The following is an 18,862-nucleotide window of genomic DNA, read 5'->3' on the forward strand; positions in this document are numbered from 1 at the left end:
TCAGTGAGGTAGCTGGAGAACCATGCAATAGTATCGGAGGATACGTTAAGGTTATGCAGTTTGTGCAGCAGAAGAGAGTGTGAGACAGTGTCAAAAGCTTTTGAGAGAACCAAGAATAGGCAAGAAATAAGTTTATGGTCGTCCATGGTTATAGAGACAGTACTGAGGAAGGATAATAGAGCTGTAGTGGTGCTATGTTTGGGACTGAAGCCGTGCTGAGTGGGTGTAAGCAGATTTTCCTGTATTAGATACTGCATAACTTGTTTATGAATACATTTTTCTAGTACTTTAGAGAGAGGGGAGAGGATAGCGATAGGTCTAAAGTTGGAGATATCAGAGGAGTTACCTCCTTTGTGTATAGGTAGAGTGTAGCATTGTTTCCGGATGGAAGGGACTTTAGATTTAGAGATAGAGTGATTAATTAGGATAGATACAGGGAGAGCAAGAGAGTCAGCTGCTAGTACAAGAAAAGTGGAAGGAATATTGTCAGCTGATGCTGAACATGGTTTTAATTTAGAGAGTAGAGTTTTGATGTAGCTAATAGGTACAGGTTTGAGGGAGAAGGTATTTGAGGAGATAGTATTAGGAGTAGGTTCAGAAAAGTTAGAGATGTTAGTAGTAGAGGAGTTTGGGTTATGGTTCAGTAGGTTAGATATTGAAGCGATAAAACAGGTATTGAAGATAGTGTCAGTTTCTTCAGATGTATTGTGTGGGCATGGATTGGGGGAGCTAAGATTACAGGGATGTAATATTTGGTTAATAGAGTACCAGAATTTTTTAGGATTAGATTTTAGGGCTGTGAGAGGTTTGTTATAGAAGTCCTTTTTATCTTTGTTTATGTGTTTTATTTGTCAGATTTCTGAGTTCTTTATATTTTTGTAAGTCTGCAGAGAGCTTAGTTTGTGACCATTTTTTCCATAGTTTGTCTCTAGTTATCATAAGGGTACGAGTGGCTTTTGAAAGCCACAGAGATATGGTGGACTTAATTCGGACTTTGCGAGGGGGAGCAAGTGAGTCTAAGATGCTAAGGAAGGTGGTGTTGAAAGCTAGGACTGCTTCTTCTAGTGTGAGTTAGGTAAGGAATTTCCAGTTTACTTTAGAGAGGAGGACATTAAAGGTTTCTGGATGGAAGTTAGAGAGTTTATGACAAGTGATAAATTTAGGAGGTTCTGAGAAGTGGGGAGTGAACCTAAGCACTTTTATAAGGCAGTGATCACTCAGGGTGTTTGGTAGGGTTTCAGGGTTATGATATTTGGCAGGATTAGATACAAGTACCCAGTTAATAAGAGTACTAGATGTGTGAGAGTTGTTTGTATGGGCAGGTTGGAAGATTAGCTGTGTAAAGCCATATAAATTAATATGAGTTTTAGAGTTTGGATTACTGACAGTTAATCAGTTAATGTTGACATTCCCAAGGAGGATAGTTTCATTGGGGATGTGTTGAGAAAAGTATGAAAGAATATTTTCGAGCAGAGGAATGTTGTCTCCTGGAGGAATATAGATGGCTGCTACTGTTATAGTGGTGTGGTCATTTATTTTAAGGTTAGCTGTAAGTAGTTCAGCAGGAGAAAAGGATGGGATAGGTTTCATAATACTTGTAATGGTGAGGTGGTTGGAGTAGAGGATGGCAATGCCACCCCCTTTTTTGTTTTGGCGATCTATGCGGAGTATATTATAACCGGGGGGGATAATGTCTTTATCAGAGGTTTGGGGTTTTAGCCAAGTCTCTGTTAGGGTGATGACATCAGGGGTGTGGAAGGCTATCCAGGCATGGATTTCACTAACTTTGTTTAGAATACTACAGGCAGTCATAGGGTAAAAGGAAATATGTTTGTTTGGACAGGATGAGTTTATTAAGTTGGGAGAGTTAGAGTTATGCATGGTGGGGTGATGGATGGGCCCAGTATTTGGATGTATGTCTCCTGATAGAAGCAGGGCTACATGAAGTTGGTAAAGTTTGAAATTAAATGGGTTGTAAGTCAAGTACTTAGTCTTGGTTTTAGATGCTAGAGAGTGAGGGGGAGGACGTTTGATTTTAGGCAGAGGGATGTTCATGGAAAAGATAGAGGAGGAGATTGTAATAGAGTACTGCAGAGATGAGAAACAGTTAGTATGGGGATTAGTGGGATCTCTATAGACAGGTGGTAATGGAGTAGTACAAGATGTAAGAATGATGAGGAGAAGTAATGGAGGCAAGAGGAAAATAGAAAGGATTGCAAAAGCCATGGCCTAAGGTGGGGAAGTAGGATTGGGATGGAGTGTGGAGTGGATAAGGGACTAGGAAAAGCAAGTTGCTGGACCTGTTAGAGAGTTCAAGTAAAATTTAAGTGAAACAACCTGTAGGGGGAGTAGGGGATATATAGAAAGCAGGATGATTTGCAGCAGGCTAAACTATGAAGTTATAAGTAGGGGAGGGTAAGATGTTTAGAATGTTATAGCAGACAGGAAGGGGTGGAGTTAGGGGAGGAAAGGATTAGGTGGTTAGGTATAAAGGAAATGATATAGGAGTGGGAGGAGAGCGAAGTGAGCCCAAGCATAGTGAGAGCGAAAAGGAGCGGGATTGGCCAGGAAGAGTCACCACAAGAAACAATCAGCAGGCCAGAAGAGAAAGAGTAAGGAGCACACAGTGAGAGTCAGCAGGCAAGTGGAAGATGTGGGGAGGTGTAGACAGAGAAGGAAGAGATGTAATAGCGAGGTATACACAGGTATTTGCAGTAAGATAAAAAAAAGTTAAAAGGAAACCACAAACAGAAAAACAAAAAGAGCATAGCTAACTAAGAGAGAGTTGACACTACAGTAGTGACTAACTTATAGATGGCCGAGAGAGACAGAGGCAAGGTTTTTAAACAGGTGAGTATGGGGGGGGGGGGCTCTCAGTGGTATGCAGGTATCCTGTACAGTAGACAAAGTAAGACTACTTTGTGGTATGAGCTTAGAACATACTTTTAGTGTAAACTGGCTATACAATAGAGCACAGGCGTAATTCCGGGAGTAGTCTCAGTAAAGGTAGACAGAGTCTTGAGGGAATACACTTTGCTTTAAAACCTAGGGAAAACAGGAGGGGAGAGAGTGTGTTGAATATAAAAGCTTAGGGAAAAAACAAAAACAGCAGAGGTACTATAAATGCAACTACTGATAACAGCTAGAGAGGAGTTAGTTGAGACAAAATATGAAAAATCCAGAAAAAAATAAAGTACATATGGTATTAACTTTACAGATTAGAGCAGTAACAATGTGAGACAAAAGTTCAGTAACTTACTTCTGCTATAACACTTTCACATAAACAATGGTAAAAAAAACTATTAACCATGATGTCTAAGTGTAAAAACAACTAACAATAAAAATGTCTGCTGTAGTTCATGTAGTAAAACGTGTCATTTTGTAGTTGAAATAATCAAACTAACTGAGATATGAGAATATAGCTAAACAGAAGTTCTATACTTTAACTCTTGAATTCTACAAGCCAGGTTAAGGAGTTAAAACAATTGGCAGTATCACAGCAACAGAACTTAGAACTAAACAAAGTGAGCTATACTTCACAGCCATAAGACTGCTACTAAAAGCATTTGACATAGATAACATGCCATAAAGCAGTCAGTGTACAAGTTAAATGACCAATAATGCAATACCTAGATTCTACAAACCAACTGTCACCAGTTAACACTGCTAAAGAAATTCAAACTGCAATCTACAGATATATGGTAGAAGTGTACAAAAAGCAATTGCTACACAAGTAGAAATATATCCAAAAGCAGATAATAAATAACCTATATCAATATATGTACAGCCTTTCACTTGTGTGACATGAGACAATAATTCAGCCAAGCCATGACTTCACAAATATTTGAAAAAAAAAAAAAAAAAAATATATATATATATATATATATATATATATATATATATATATATATATATACATGCACACACAGACCAGAAGCAAATGGTTTATGGGAAGAAATTATTAAAACAGTGCCAATAATTTGAGGAAGAAGAGATACAGCCAAAAGAGTTGACAGGAAAAAGTAGTAAATTAGTTAGAAAAGAGTATCCAAAGTAAGAAAAAAAAATCTCATCTGGTTCCATCAAATAAATACAAAAATAAAAATACTTTGCCGCAAAGACCAAGAAGTAGCCTGAGGTCATCTTCTATGAGATCCAACTTCAGTGAGCAACTGAAGGGATCTACAGAAGGGGGCCTATGATCCTGTGGATTATGGGTAATGGGTAAGGGATTTTCAGTAGCCCAGGAAAGTTTTATGACAGAAACTAACTACCTGCCTGTTTTATCATAACATCAGAGAGAACATTTCAGCCACGAATAAATCCTTTTCCAACTTCCATCTATAATGCTCTGCTCTGAAATGCAAGCTGACACACAGTTTATACCTCATTAAACTGCTCTTGTTGAAATTAGTGCAATGAAGTCAATACATTTTCCATAATTATGTCTGACTTATGCTCTCCTCAATACACTATTAAGCAGGCATTCAGGTAAATAAGAATAAGAAACAAGGGATCTGTGGCCTTATTTATTTACAGTGATCTTCTAGTAAACATAAGAAGTCAAGGAACTGTAACCAGACAGGGACCACTGACATCTAGTGCAAGAGTGTAATCCTTCCTGTAGAACAGAGTAGAAGCTAGGTGGGCTAAAGGGCACAGCAAAAATAATATGCAGTGATTTTCTACATGACAGGGCTTGCAGAAATCAAATGTATTTATAGGAATTAGCAGTTTACTGTGGCAAACAATGCTAAGGCAATCCAAGGAGCATAAGCAGTCCATGCCATCCCAGTCATGTGACTACTAAAGAGCAGCGAGCAATGTGGGCAATATCAGCATTCCATAGTGTCCCAGTCATGCGAATACAGAGGAAAACAGTTTTTGTACTTACTTTTCCTCACTTGTTTAGAGAAAATCAGCTCTTGTACTCACTTTCCTCACTTATCTAGAGGAAAATAGTTTTTTATTCAGGCATGTCCAAGGGTCAGCTCCCAGTGTTCTCTCCTGTCTATCTGATGAATCTGGGCATCTTGAGGCAATGTAGAAATTGCCTCATGTACACAGACAACCCTCTCTTCCTACCACCCAACACTACAACCTGTGAGAGATGCACTTATCTAGCCAAACTGGAGGTAAAGCTCTCTCCAACCAAGACTGAACCTGACAGTCATGAGGAGAAGGTAAACATGTGCACCACACCACACTCATCACATAGTCTCACTAAATCTACACCACCAAAATCCACACATAGTAATACAAAAACATTCGCGGAGGCTCTCAATAATAATCTGTCTAAGCAACAGAGACCTCCAAAGCAGAAACGCAAGCAGCCTCCATCCCCCAACACAACCCAAATGACACATATCCCACAGACTCAGTGTGCCACTCAACTACAGCCAATAAGGCAAAACAACATACCCAACACACTAGTCATAGGTGACTCTATAGTCAGGCACACTGATGTTCCACTCACCAGGTTAAACAAGAAGGTTACTGTCAGCTGCCTTTCGGGTGCCAGGATCCACCACATAACCCACGCACTCAGGTCACTCCACAACAAGTACAAATATGACTCTGTCATTGTCCATGTTGGTGTGAATGACCTGAGACATACCTCCCTGGACTATATGAAAAGAGACATGGAAGAGCTCTCCGATTTTGTAGCCCAGGCAGGTATGACCCTAGCCCTGAGTAGCATTCTGCCATCGCCCAGAATGATACCGCAGTACAAGGACAAAATGATTGACTTCAAAAATTGGCTAAGCTTCTGGTGTCATTCTAAGGGAATCCAGTATCTGTCTGCTTGGGATGACATGGTCTACAGACCACGATGCTTTGCCACAGATGGCCTGCACTTGTCGCCCCTGGGATTCCGGATACTCGCTAAGGCTCTTACTGCCCCTATAGTGCCTTTTTAGGCAAGGTTCAAATAACAAATTCACCACCATAACAGGAACAGGCAAGCAAAAACTGAGGGTAATGCTACTCAATGCTAGAAGTCTAAATCTCAAAATGCACTCACTCGAGGCACTCCTTAAAATGGAGAACATCGATATCTGTGCAGTGACTGAGACCTGGTTCAAGGCTCCAGAGAGCACCACTGCACTACCAGGCTATAACTCATACCACACTTTTCGGCCATGTAACCTGGACCAAAACACCAAAGGCAGAGGTGTGTCCATATTCATTAAGGATATCCACACCTCCAGGTTAGTTGCTCAGCATAATGCATCTGAGGTTATCTAAGTGCAACTAACTCTGGGCAAAACTGCAATCCAAATTGTAGCTTGCTACAGATCCCCCACCATGCCCCAGGATTTCCACTTCTCTTTTCTTGATGTACTGGAAAATATTAGGGTTCAACCAAACACCCTAATAATGGGTGACTTCAACTACCGCACCATTAACTGGGGAAACTACTCATGTACCAACTCCTTAGCTCAATGCTTTCTGGAATTCATAAACTCCAATGCCCTGGATCAACTTATCCACACCCCCACCAGGGGCAACAGTATCCTAAACCTAGTCATTATCAACATGAGTGACTGGTGTTACACACCTGAAGTCAACTCCTCGTTGGTACGATCCAACCATAAGCTAATCACCCTTGATATCCACATCCTGCCCCCATCCCCCATTAAGGAAACCACAGTAAAAAAGTTCTCCAACGCCAACTTCATGCTTCTTAAGACAGAAGTGATGAACTTCATGACACCCATGCAGTTGGACAATACAGTTACAACTGCTAAATCCTACACAAATGCACTCTATAAGCACTTACACGAGTGCATGGATCGTGCTATCCCAAACAGAATCAAGATGCTATCCTCCAAAAAAAGGAAGCCAATCTGGTGGTCCCCTGCCATAAACAAACTGTACAAAAGAAGGAAGAAACTGTTGCAAAAGAGAGCAAAATCCCATGAGTGGAGGAGCTCCCTGGTCAGCCTCAGTAAGAAGCTGATATCCCTTATGAGATCCCTTATAACATCCTTCAAAGCTAGCTATGAAAACAAAATTGCCACTAATTCCAAGGACAACCACAAAGCATTCTATAGCTATGTCAAGAATTTCGATGGCAAAACCCAGATCTGCTCTGACTTACAGCACAAAGTCAAGAAAATTACAGAACCAACTGATATTGCCAACATCCTGGCAAATAGTTTCAGCGCTAACTTTAGCCCCCCTCACCCCCTAAAGGGCCCATATCCATACAGGAAGAATGCAGAGTCCCTGTAATCACAACTACGCAGGTAAAAGCTGCACTCTCTAAAACCAAAATCACAGCATCCATGGGACCGGACAACATCCCAGGCTGCATTTTACACGAACTTCAGAACGAACTGGCTCCCCACTTAAGCACCATGTTCAATAATAGCCTCGCATCAGGCTTTGTGCCCACTGAATGGTGCACAGCAACAGTTATCCCACTCCACAAAGAGGGAACCACCACTGATCCCGGAACTATTGACCTATTAGCCTGACAAGCCTGGTCTGCAAGGCCATGGAATGTATCATCATGGAACTCATAAACAGAGACATTGATAACCTCTAAACTCTGGATCCCACGCAGTTCAGGTTTGTGAAAGGCAGATTATGCCTCCTGAACCTGATCGACTTCTTTGAGGCAGTCACCAAAGCCGTAGATGAGGGTAAGATGGTTCACACAGCCTATCTTGACCTCGTCAAGGCTTTCGACACCATCGTCCATTCTGGAATTATAGCTAAACTCACTAAACTAGGTATAAATCCCTACATCACAAGATGGGTTGCCAGCTGGTTCACTGACAGAACCCACACTGTAAAAGTTGCAGACTCCAAATCTGACCTCAGAGCAGTGACAAGTGGAGTACCACAGGGTTCTGTCCTGGGACCTCTCCTGCTTGGTATCTTCTTCTCTGAAGTACAGGCTAACACAGAAGGCCTCTGGCTAACGAACTTTGCAGATGACTGCAAACTAGGAGCCATAGTCAAGTCCCCAAATGATGTGGGCATCCTACAAAAGGGCCTCGCTGAGACAGATGCCTGGTGTCAGAGCCATGGCCTCAAGCTCAATGCCAAAAAGTGCAGTTTCATCCCCTTTGGTAAAAACTCTGTACCCATGAACTACCACATAGGCAGCAATCTACTCAACACCGAATGCGTGATAAGAGACCTTGGGACCCAGGTGGACAGTAGTCTCTCCTTTGATAGTCACATCACCACAGTAGTCAGGAAGTCCTTCTACGTGGCACACCTCATCATAAAAGGGTTCTCATCCAGGAAAAAAGAGGTCATTGTTCCCCTCTACTCGACACTAATTAGACCCATTATAGAGTACAACGCCCCTTCTGGAATGTACCTCACAAGACATTTGCAGCAGCTGGAAAGGCCACAAAAGTACCTCACAAAGAGGATTACTGGCCTCACACAAATGCCCTACACTGACCGCCTCAAAAAACCTCCAGCTTTACTCTGTAGCATATCGCCTAGTCCGAGGTGATCTCTGCCTAACATAAAAAGGCTATGTCAAACCCAGAGCATTTGGACATGCTACACCTAAAGAAATCCCAATCCACCCAAGCTACATGCTCTAGGGACCTAAACCTTGTCACCACAATAAACAGGACATGCTGGAGGGATAGATTCCTGTCCCAGAGACTTCCCATACTCTGGAACAGGCTACCCATCTATGTCAAGGAAAGTTCTTCATTAGCACTCTTCAAGAAAAATCTTGATGAGTAGATGGGAAATAGGAAATACACCCTGGGGATCACTTCTGTGTCGCTGCTCGACAGTAGCACAGGAAAATAACTTTCTTGGGTGGCGTAAGCCAGGGAACCTTGTTGGCTAGGCTTACGTAGGCCGTTGGGCCGATAGCCTAGTATCTACCTATGAACCTATGAACCTATTCCATACTATCCCAGTCATGTGACTGCTAAACAGCAGTAGATAATGTGGGCAGTATCAGCACTTCATGCCACCCTACTCATGTGACTACTAAACAGTAGTGGAACTTTCTCATGCTCAGTACTTTATTTAGAGCACTTTAAACATGTATTACAATAGTAAATGGAACTGGTACCAAACCATGTTGTAAAGAAATAAAGTCCAAACCACCACACTGGTAATAAAATCGATTCTTTTTACTTCCAACCACAACAGATTCTGTGTGATCTGCTGTGGTTGGAAGTAAAAAGAATCGATTTTATTCCCAGTGTGGTGGTTTGGACTTTATTTCTTTACTACATGTATTACAATAGTCCCACAATGTAATAGCAATAATCTACGGGAAGTGGGGATTGGTTTTATGGAAGGAATTATTCCCCATCTAAATTGTTTGATTCCTTGGGCTTCACCTTAGAAACTAAACCTTGCAGTTCTGAGTAAACTCCACCATAACCCCACCCTGCTGTGAATTACTGCTATAATAATGAGAGTAAAAGCTAGTTCAGCTGGCATCCTGGGCACTCTCTCAATTGGTGCCCCACTCAACCAAAGTTTAAAGACCCCCAAAAAAAGCTCCCCCACAGTTAAGGACCAAAAGATGTTCTCCACATGTTTCACAAACTGTAGCCAAGAGCTATACTAGCTCTTTGCTATAGTTACTAACAATGCAAATACAAAAAGCAAATCATTTAAGCAGTCACAGTCTCAACCATGACTGTTTTAATACCATTACTGCACTTATGCCTGTCCGGTTAACAAAAGCAATCAGTCACACTACTGAGATGGAGGTAAAGATCAGCAATTCTTTTACAGTGTCCCTACTGTCCACATGGAGTTTGCATACACCCACTTCATTGTGCTCTAGCTATGATTCTTATAAGAGTTACCTTTTAATCAGAAAAGTCTGCTAACTAAAATAACTGTTGGAACCCTATCCAACAGTAATTTAAAGTTCTGATAAGTAAATGCTGAATTCATTCTGGATCCAGCTCTCATTTCCATTTGTAATACAAATGTCCAATGGTCAAAGGAAGTGAGCATCCATTGGTTACATGAGTACCAGCCACATGATCCATGTGCCCTGATCCAGTGGTCATATGACCTTAGTGCTTTATGGCAACTTAATACTTAATCAGTCCTTGTTGTTAAAAGCAGCAGTGGCTGCTGGGTTGGAATCCTTGTGTGCAGTTTAACACTGGCATTGCATGCTTAGCATGAAAATCATAAACTATTAGAAGGGGAGAATAAAAAGTGTTAAAGCACAGGCAGAAGTAGAAACAGAAGTATATCCCTCTCTCCTTCACCATCTCCACCTATATTACATTATAGTGTCTTAGCTACACTTCCCTAGATGTTCTTTAAGATGATGAACTTTCTCCAAAAATACTTACCATATGAATTGTATTGTTTTTTTATCATTACTCCATTTTAATGAGAAAAGGAGCCTTTCCTAAGCAAAATAAACATTATAACATAATTATTCGTATTTAGTTGCTCTAAGAATGCAAACTAATAATGCAATTATTTGCATTATTTAACTGACGTGGTTTGGCAGTCATCTAGTTAAAATATTTAGATTATTTCAGTAATTTAGTCCATGTTCTCACTTTCTTGCTCAGTTACAGAGGCAAGAAGCATTCATGATGCATTATAAGAACTAATTTCTTATGTAAAAGTCTATAAAATTACTAGCAACATAAAGTAATTAAATTAAAGCAGAAGACTCTAATCAATTCTCCAGATAACCCTTTGTGCCTTTAAACTTTCTTTGGAATGTGACATGTTAGAAAATAAATGAGACTAAACTTTCACAGTGACTGCAAGAATACTTGTTGACTTTATAACTTTGTCACGTTTGTCTGTTCCGTGGGTTATTATAACAGGGAAAGGCACAACTAATCAATTTGCTGTTTTCTCACCTTTTACCAGTACTTTATGTCATGGGTAGATGTATTCCTGTCTTACGGCATCGCATTGTTTAGCTGGTTTGACACAGGGATTCCCCTCCTATTATAGACAGAGTTTTGCCTGCAGTACTTCCTCGTGAAAATATAATAAAATGCACCCATTCTTTGCTTTGTACATGTTTTCTTTGGAAATTCCTAGTTCATTGGCTGGTTACTTGCTCAGTCTGAAAAGGATTTGCATAATAAAGGCAGTGCTCTGGTTTCATATCCAATTTGCATACAAGTTCCTCTTCTCCAAAGCTTGGCAGCCCTTGCTAATACAAACCGTACAGGGTTTGCACTTTCAGTCTGCTATAGCTGTTTTTATCTTCCTTACTTCTGTTTCATATAAAAGGTAATGTTGCTCTTTACTACTTTTAGATTTTAGCTCTAATATTGTTTGAATATTTCGGTAGTCTGTGGTGGTGCTATAGTATTGTTTCAGGTTTTACTAGTAAGTACCTTTGAACTCCTGAGCATTTTTTGATGATTTTAACTGTCATGTCAGAATTTTGTCTTTAAATATAGAACAATTCCCAAGTGTGTGACATTTAGCAGAGTGGATTAAGGCTCTAACCTGTTACTAAGCTGTTTTGTCTAGTCCAATGTACAGGATTTGATTTTTTCCACCTCCTGCTGTGCAAATCTGGGTCAGTCATTTAACCCGACAATGCTCCCAGGTTGCACCTGAAAACAGACATCATTGTCTAGTGGGCTTGTACAATGATAAAGAAGTAAACATGCTCTCAAAATTTAAGGGCTGAGCTTTAAAACGAGCTAATCAGTAAAGAAACCTGCTGTGGTCTTAGTGTGTAAGAGAATAAAAGTAGCCTTGCATCCCCAGTGTAGCTTCATCCCATTTTCATAATAAAAGTTCTAAACAGTGGATGTCATGTTTTGAAGACTAATTCAGGGCATCCATACAGAACAGAAGCAACTCAATTGTATGTGTGTTCAGCTGCTAACAAAGCTGTCTAAATATTAATCTAGTACTGACATGACTGCAATATGTGTATGACTTACAAGATGCCATTTATGCCTTGAGGATATGGCTCCTGAGTAAGAGAACAACTTAAGGAGTCACTGAATATTTCTTCACATCTTTGGTGAGTCTTACTTAACTTTTTATTCTTAAGTCTAGGTGGGTGAACCCTAATGTACGTTTTCATTAACTTTCAGGAAGTCTTCTGATATTTAGAGTAACTTGAGGAGCAGTAGTGATTTTGTATACAGGAACAGAACGATAATCTTCAGTGACTGTATATTGTAGCATCCCAGTGTAATGAAAGCACTTTTCATATTGCACTTGCATCTAATACATTAATCATTCACAAATCATTTAAACATGCATCTATGAATTCCATATAATAGCCACTAGTTTTGTTGGTGCATTATATCTTGGTTGTACATATTTTGCATTGCCATAGGAAATTCATAATAGTGAATTTGTGGCATTTTGTTTACAGCAGCATATTTTTGTAAAACACTGCTATGCTATAAATACCCAAATAAGAGGTTTTAAAAAGATGAGCTAGTGGGGCATATTGGCTACTATTTCAGTGAGGAACCGCTGCTGCAAAGAGGCACAGAAATATTGTGTGTGTGTGTGTGTGTGTGTGTGTGTGTGTGTGTGTGTGTGTGTGTGTGTATGTGCTTGCGCATCCATGTGTGTTATTTCTAAAAAGAATGTAATGTTCTGTCACAGCTTTCCTAGTTATCTCTAAGAAACTAAAATCGTGACATCCAGACCAAATAAAATTAAAGGTTATACTATAAAATTCAAAGTTATGAGGCATGCATGCCATTTTTGATATCTCATTTAAAAATAGCACACAAAGAGCTAGCTGTTTGGGGAGCAGTGTATTAGTTCCTGATATACATGTCTAGCATTTCTTCACATTATCAGGTTTTATGATTATGCAATAATATGAGTGTATACCTAGATAAAAGAATGAATGAGTGCACAGATATGTCAGCTTTGGACTTTGTTGTGAGAAGAACTTTTAATGTTTATCTAGATATACAACCACATAACTGATAATAATTGTGCCGTTGAATATTTCTCTATTCTGTACATCTGTTATGATTATATATCTCAATTTGAGCTGTTACTGTATCTGTATATAGCTGTACTATTTGAATGAGGAATCATATGTTTTGTCAATTAAATGAATACAGCTACACTGCTACACTGCGTGCATGTGTGCGCGTGTGTGTGTGTGTGTGTGTGTGTGTGTGTGTGTGTGTGTGTGTGTGTGTGTGTGTGTGTGTGTTTCAGTGTTTGTGTGTTGCAAGAAATGAGCTAATGATTCATTATGGCCAATTTCACACTTTCAAAAGAATTCCAATTAAACCTCCCATGGCTTCCTGCTTGACCACTTTATAAGATGACCACACAAGTATACAGAACAGATGCACATTAGTTTCTTCTAACGTCCTTGTCTAAACTGAAAGATGCACGCTTGCTTATCTGTGGTTGTTAAGGCTCTGAGCTGCTTCCTATATTTAAGGGTACAGGGTTTTTGAATCCTTCCACTTTCGTTTGTGTACCATGTGCGCAAGTCATTTAACCAGGCAGTCCTCCCGGGTCAGCTCTGAAAAAAAGGCACTTTGTTCAGTGGGCTTACCTAGTTAACAAACAAATAAATAAAATAAAATAAAAATCCCTCCGCAAATCACCCAGAGCATGCATGCGATGACATGCTGATAAACGTCTTCCTCTGTACAACTGCATACTGGGCTGTAGAAGCTACCACATTAGTTACTCTCACAAAGCAAAACGTCATCTGTTTCCCCTCGGCTGTGTGTCATAGAGGGATATACCCTAATTATTAGCCAGACAATCTGAGATCTTGGGCATTATAAGAGCTGGACAGGGGAGTTTAGGAGTGAGCTTACAATGGCTCACCCTTGAAAGAGAGAGGGAGATGTTGATCTTTGCATGTTCGCAATAGTCAAAGACTGAAGGAAGTGGGCTTTGTGATCCCAAGCTAGTGATATAAGCTCTCAGAGGGTGTGTACATGACAGCACACATGCATTATGGGGAGGATGTAGGATTATTATTAGCTAACTCCAGAATTATACAGAAAAAAAGTTCAGGTAGTTGAATGTATGACTCAGTATATTGCAGAAATCATTACTTCTTTTCACAGATGGGTGAGTGGATGTAAAGTTACCACATTTGAAATGCCTGCAGATCTTTTAGTCAGGAACAAGTCCTTAGCACTATGCATGAAGACATGAAAAGTTGGGTGACATACTTGAAGTGTAACACTGTTGAAAAGATAGGGAGGAAAGGAGAACTTTACTTAGCTAACAGGTTACCACTGTATAGGAGTAGAGGACCCAGCACTACACATGGTATAGGGGAAGCTATGGAGGCAGCTTAGACCATCCTAGCATGTTACACAGGACAAGGGGAAAGCCACAGGTTCAGGTATATGTCCAGGGTTTGGGGAGTTAGATGTTTTAAATGTAGCCAAATGGGGCACTTATGGTTTCATTGTCCTCTAAGCCAGGGGGAAGAACAAAGATCTCAGGAGGCATCTAGCAAGCTAGCACTATAACAGTGGTAGGTTGTTTAGAAGCAACAGCTGCACCCAACTATCACAAAACCTGTACCCTGTCCTGGTGGAAGAGAAGAAGGCCACTGCCAAAGGGGCATTGCCTCAGATATAACCATAGTCACATTTGCAGTGGTCAGGCAGGAGCACTGTTTGTCTATTTGAGTGGCTTTGGTGGCTACAGTCTATCTGAACTGGTAGAGGGGGCAAGGTAACAAGTAGTTGGCTGTGTCTGAGCACATTCCTGCTGTTGCCCCAATACAGAATAATTTTGACAGTATAGTTTCTTTTGTGTATGCAGTCAGGCATAGAAGCAAACTCATGGAGAAGGTATTAGAGGAGACATACAGACAGAGCCCACACCAACACCTTGGGCTGGTGATAAGGCTACGTCAGAGGGGAAGCTGTTTTGTAGCAGTGACACAGGATCTCAGAAAAGATACTTGGATTCATTTGTAAAGTAATACTAAGTGATAGTAGTAAGACAGAACTTGAGACACCACTTGCAGATGGTACCAGACTTCTTGTGGAAGGAGAGCTGGGAATGGTCAGTAAGGAGCTGCTGAGGCAAGCTCATCTCTCAGACTCTACTTTACAGGACATGAGGGAGGTAGCCAAGGAGACTGCAGATATTCAGGGGCAGATGAAGTCCATATACTGGAACAAGGATTGTTGTACAGAGAATGAATCCCTGGAGGAGGATTACTCAGAGAAGTAGTACAGCAGCTGGTAGTACCCACAGCCTGCTGACCAGCACTTCTGGCCATAGCTTATTGTATTCTTTTCGCAGGCCATATGGGCAAAATGCATACTGAAATGAAAATTAAAAACAATGTATTTAGAATTTTTACTGGCCTGTGAGCAATGTCAGAAGGTGGTCAAGCTAGAGACAAAGCTAAGGCTGCTTTGATGCCTTTCCTTGTTATTGAGGAACCAGTTCAGAGGAAAGCTATGGATATTGTAGGACTTCAAAGTACCCTACGTTTCACAGGTAAGAGCTATATCCTGGTAAGGGTATTGTATTATGTCACTAGGTATCCAAAGTCTAGTGCCTGTGTCTTCTACTGAAGCAGAGAAGGTAGCAGATGTTTTGCAAGCCATTTCACCACATTATTTTTTTATGGAAATACTGGCAAATCTGCTGTTGGCATGTATGTGGAAGTGCTGTGGGATAAGGGACTTAAAGTCTACCCCTACCATCCTTAGGCAAATGGTCTGGTGGAGAGGTTCAACTTTACACTGAAGACCAGGTTGAAGGCATTTGCAGACCATCTCAAGAGGGAGTGGGACAAATATCTGCACTATCTTCTTTTTTTGCATACAGGAAGGTGCCATAGGAATCCACAGGTATTTTCACTCTTTGAGCTACTGTATGGGGGCTCCTGGATTCATTTGTGATGAGAGGGAGAACAAATGTAATTCACACAAGGAGTCTGTTGTGGAATATGCCCTAAACCACAGGATTAGGCTTGTGGAACTCATGGGGTGGCCCAGGAACACCTGTCCCAGGCAGAACAGTAGCCCAAAATCTGGTATGACTGGACAGCCACAGTCAGAGAGTATTCTATAGTGTAACATGTGATGGTACATATTCTTATTAGACAGAATAAGCTGCATGCTTCTCGGGAGGCCCCTTTCACCACTGTGAAAAAGATGAGTGATGTCAACTATGATAGAGCAACCAGGCAAGAAGCCAAAGCAAAAACTTTACTATGTTAACATGATAAAGTCCTATCATGGAAGAGAGGCCCTGGTACTGCACTGATTTGCATTTGGAGTCAGAGGAGGCTCTGAAGGTAGATCTCCTCAATGATGCTGGGTTTGCAGGGTAGTGCTTTCCCCCACAGCTAACTCCTGGCCAGGTCCAGGAAATATGATCAGTATTGCAGGAGCCTAGGGGTATGTTTGCTGGAAGGCCAGGGTTACCACCCTGGTAGAGTATCATGTAGACACAGGGCTCAAAGAATCAATCAAACAACCTTCCTACAGAGCACCGGAAAGTGTTAGGCAAATACTGAAACAAGAAGTGAAGGACATGTTGGAACTAGAAGCAATCCAGGAGTCCAAAAGCCTCCGGACCTCATCAGTGGTAGTGATACCAAGGAAGCAGGCAGACGCCCAGGGCCCACAGCTTCAGAGGGGCTCATGACTAGGTAACAAAACAATTTTCCATTCATGCCTATAGCACGTCCAAAGTCTTTAATAGACAAAGTACAAAACAGAAACAACACAACTACATAGGTTTATAGGTTCATAGGTAGGTACTAGGCTATTGGCCCAAGGGCCTAAGTAAGCCTAGCCAACAAGGTTCCCTGGCTTATGCCACCCAAGAAAGTTAATTTCCTGTGCCCCTGTTGAGTAGAGCCACAGAAGTGATCCCCGGGGTGTATTTCCTATTCCCCATACACACATCAAGATTTTTCTTGCCGAGTGCAAATGAGGAACTTTGCTTGGCATAGATGAGTAGCTTGTTCCAGAGTATAGGAAGTCTCTGGGATAGGAATCTATCTTTCCAGCATGTCCTGTTTATTGTGGTGACAAGGTTTAGGTCCCTAGAGCGTGTAGCTCGGAGAGATTGGGATTTCTTTAGGTGTAGCATGTCCAACAGCTCTGGGTTTAACATAGGTTTATATGTTAGGCAGAGATCTCCTTGGAGTAGGCGATATGCTACAGAGTAAAGCTGGAGTTTTTTGAGATGGTCAGTGTAGGGCGTCTGTTTGAGGCCAGTAATCCTCTTTGTGAGGTACTTCTGTGGCCTTTCCAGCTGCTGCAGATGTCTTGTGAGGTACATTCCAAAAGGGGTGTTGTACTCTATAATGGGTCTAATGAGTGCCAAGTAGAGGGGAACAATGACCTCTTTTTTCCTGGATGAGAAACCTTTTGTGCCACATAGAAGTATTTCCTGACTACTGTGGTGATGTGATTATCAAAGGAGAGACTACTGTCCACCTGAGTCCCAAGGTCTCTTATCACACATTCGGCGTTAAGTAGACTGCCATTTATGTGATAGTTCATGGGTACAGAGTTTTTACCAAAGGGGATGACAATGCACTTTTTGGCATCTGTCTCAGTGAGGCCCTCCTGTAGGATGTCCACATCATTTGGGGACTCAACTATGACTCCTAGTTTGCAGTCATCTGCGAACTTCATTAGCCAGAGGCCTTCTGTGTTAGCCTGTACTTCAGAGAAGTAGATACCAAGCAGGAGCTGAACCTTGTGGTACTCCACTTGTCACTGGTTAGAAGTCAGATTTGGAGTCTGCAACTTTTACAGTGTGGGTTCTGTCAGTGAGCCAGTTGGCAACCCATCTTGTGACGTAGGGATTTATACCTAGTTTAGTGAGTTTAGCTATAATTCCAGAATGGGGAATGATGTCAAAAGCCTTGGCGAGGTCAAGATAGGCTGTGTGAACCTCCTTACCCTCATCTATGGCTTTGGTGACTGCCTCAAAGAAGTCAATCAGGTTCAGAAGGCATGATCTGCCTTTCACAAACCCGAACTGGGTGGGGTCCAAAGTTTGGAGGTTACCAATGTATTTGTTTATGACTTCCATGATGATATGTTCCATGGCCTTGCAGGCCAGGCTCATCAGGCTAATAGGGCAATAGTTCCCAGGATCAGTGGTAGCTCCCCCTTTGTGGAATGGGATAACTGTTGCTGTGCACCATTCAGTGGGCACAAAGCCTGACGTGAGACTGATTGAACATGGGGCTTAGGTGGGGAGCCAGTTTGTTTTGAAGTTCATGTAAATCGCAGCCTGGGATGTTGTCCAGTCCCACGGATGCTGTGTTTTTGGTTTTAGAGAGTGCAGCTTTTACCTGCATAGATGTGATTACAGGGACTTTGCATTCTTCCTGTATAGATATGGGCCTTTAGGGGGTGAGAGGGGTAAAGTTAGCACTGAACCTATCTGCCAGGATGATGGCAATATCATTTGGTTCTGTAATTTCATGCCGTTGTGCCTTAACTCAGAGCAGATCTGGGTGTTGCCATTAAAATTCTTGACATAGCTATAGAATGCTTTGTGGTTGCCCTTAGAATCAGTGGTAATTTTGTTTTCGTAACTAGCTTTGGAGGATCTTATAAGGGATCTCAGCTTCTTATTGAGGCTGACCAGGGAGCTCTTCCACTCATGGGATTTTAGTCTCTTTTGCAACAGTTTCTTCCTTCTGTTGTAGAGTTTGTTTATGGCAGGGGACCACCAGATTGGCTTTCTTTTTTTGGAGGATAGCGTCTTGATTCTCTTTGGGATAGCACAATCCATGCACTCGTGTAAGTGCTTATAGAGTGCATTTGTGTAGGATTCAGCAGTCGTAACTGTATTGTCCATCTGCATGGGTGTCATGAAGTACGCCACGTCTGTCTTAAGAAGTATGAAGTTGGCTTTGGAGAAATGTTTTACCGTGGTTTCCTTAATGGTGGGT

General features: G+C 41.4%; 1 protein-coding gene across 4 annotated transcripts in view; it reads left to right on the forward strand.

Moving 5' to 3' along the window:
• The first annotated feature begins 11,121 nt into the window (after nt 1-11,121).
• The window catches only part of TRAF3IP2 (TRAF3 interacting protein 2), a 765,530-nt gene continuing 757,789 nt past the window's right edge, over nt 11,122-18,862 (forward strand). For 2 of the 4 annotated variants that reach the window (XM_044062725.1, XM_044062727.1), the window contains exon 1: nt 11,122-11,229. The gene's annotated coding sequence lies outside the window, so the exon portion shown is untranslated. Of the gene's footprint in view, nt 11,230-11,856; nt 11,981-18,862 lie in introns of those variants that run through there. The other 2 variants (XM_044062728.1, XM_044062726.1) reach the window with 2 other exon arrangements.

The sequence above is a fragment of the Protopterus annectens genome, chromosome 2.part1 (assembly GCF_019279795.1).
Source record: "Protopterus annectens isolate FY-2018-M chromosome 2.part1, PAN1.0, whole genome shotgun sequence".
Taxonomy (NCBI): Eukaryota; Metazoa; Chordata; order Ceratodontiformes; family Protopteridae; genus Protopterus; species Protopterus annectens.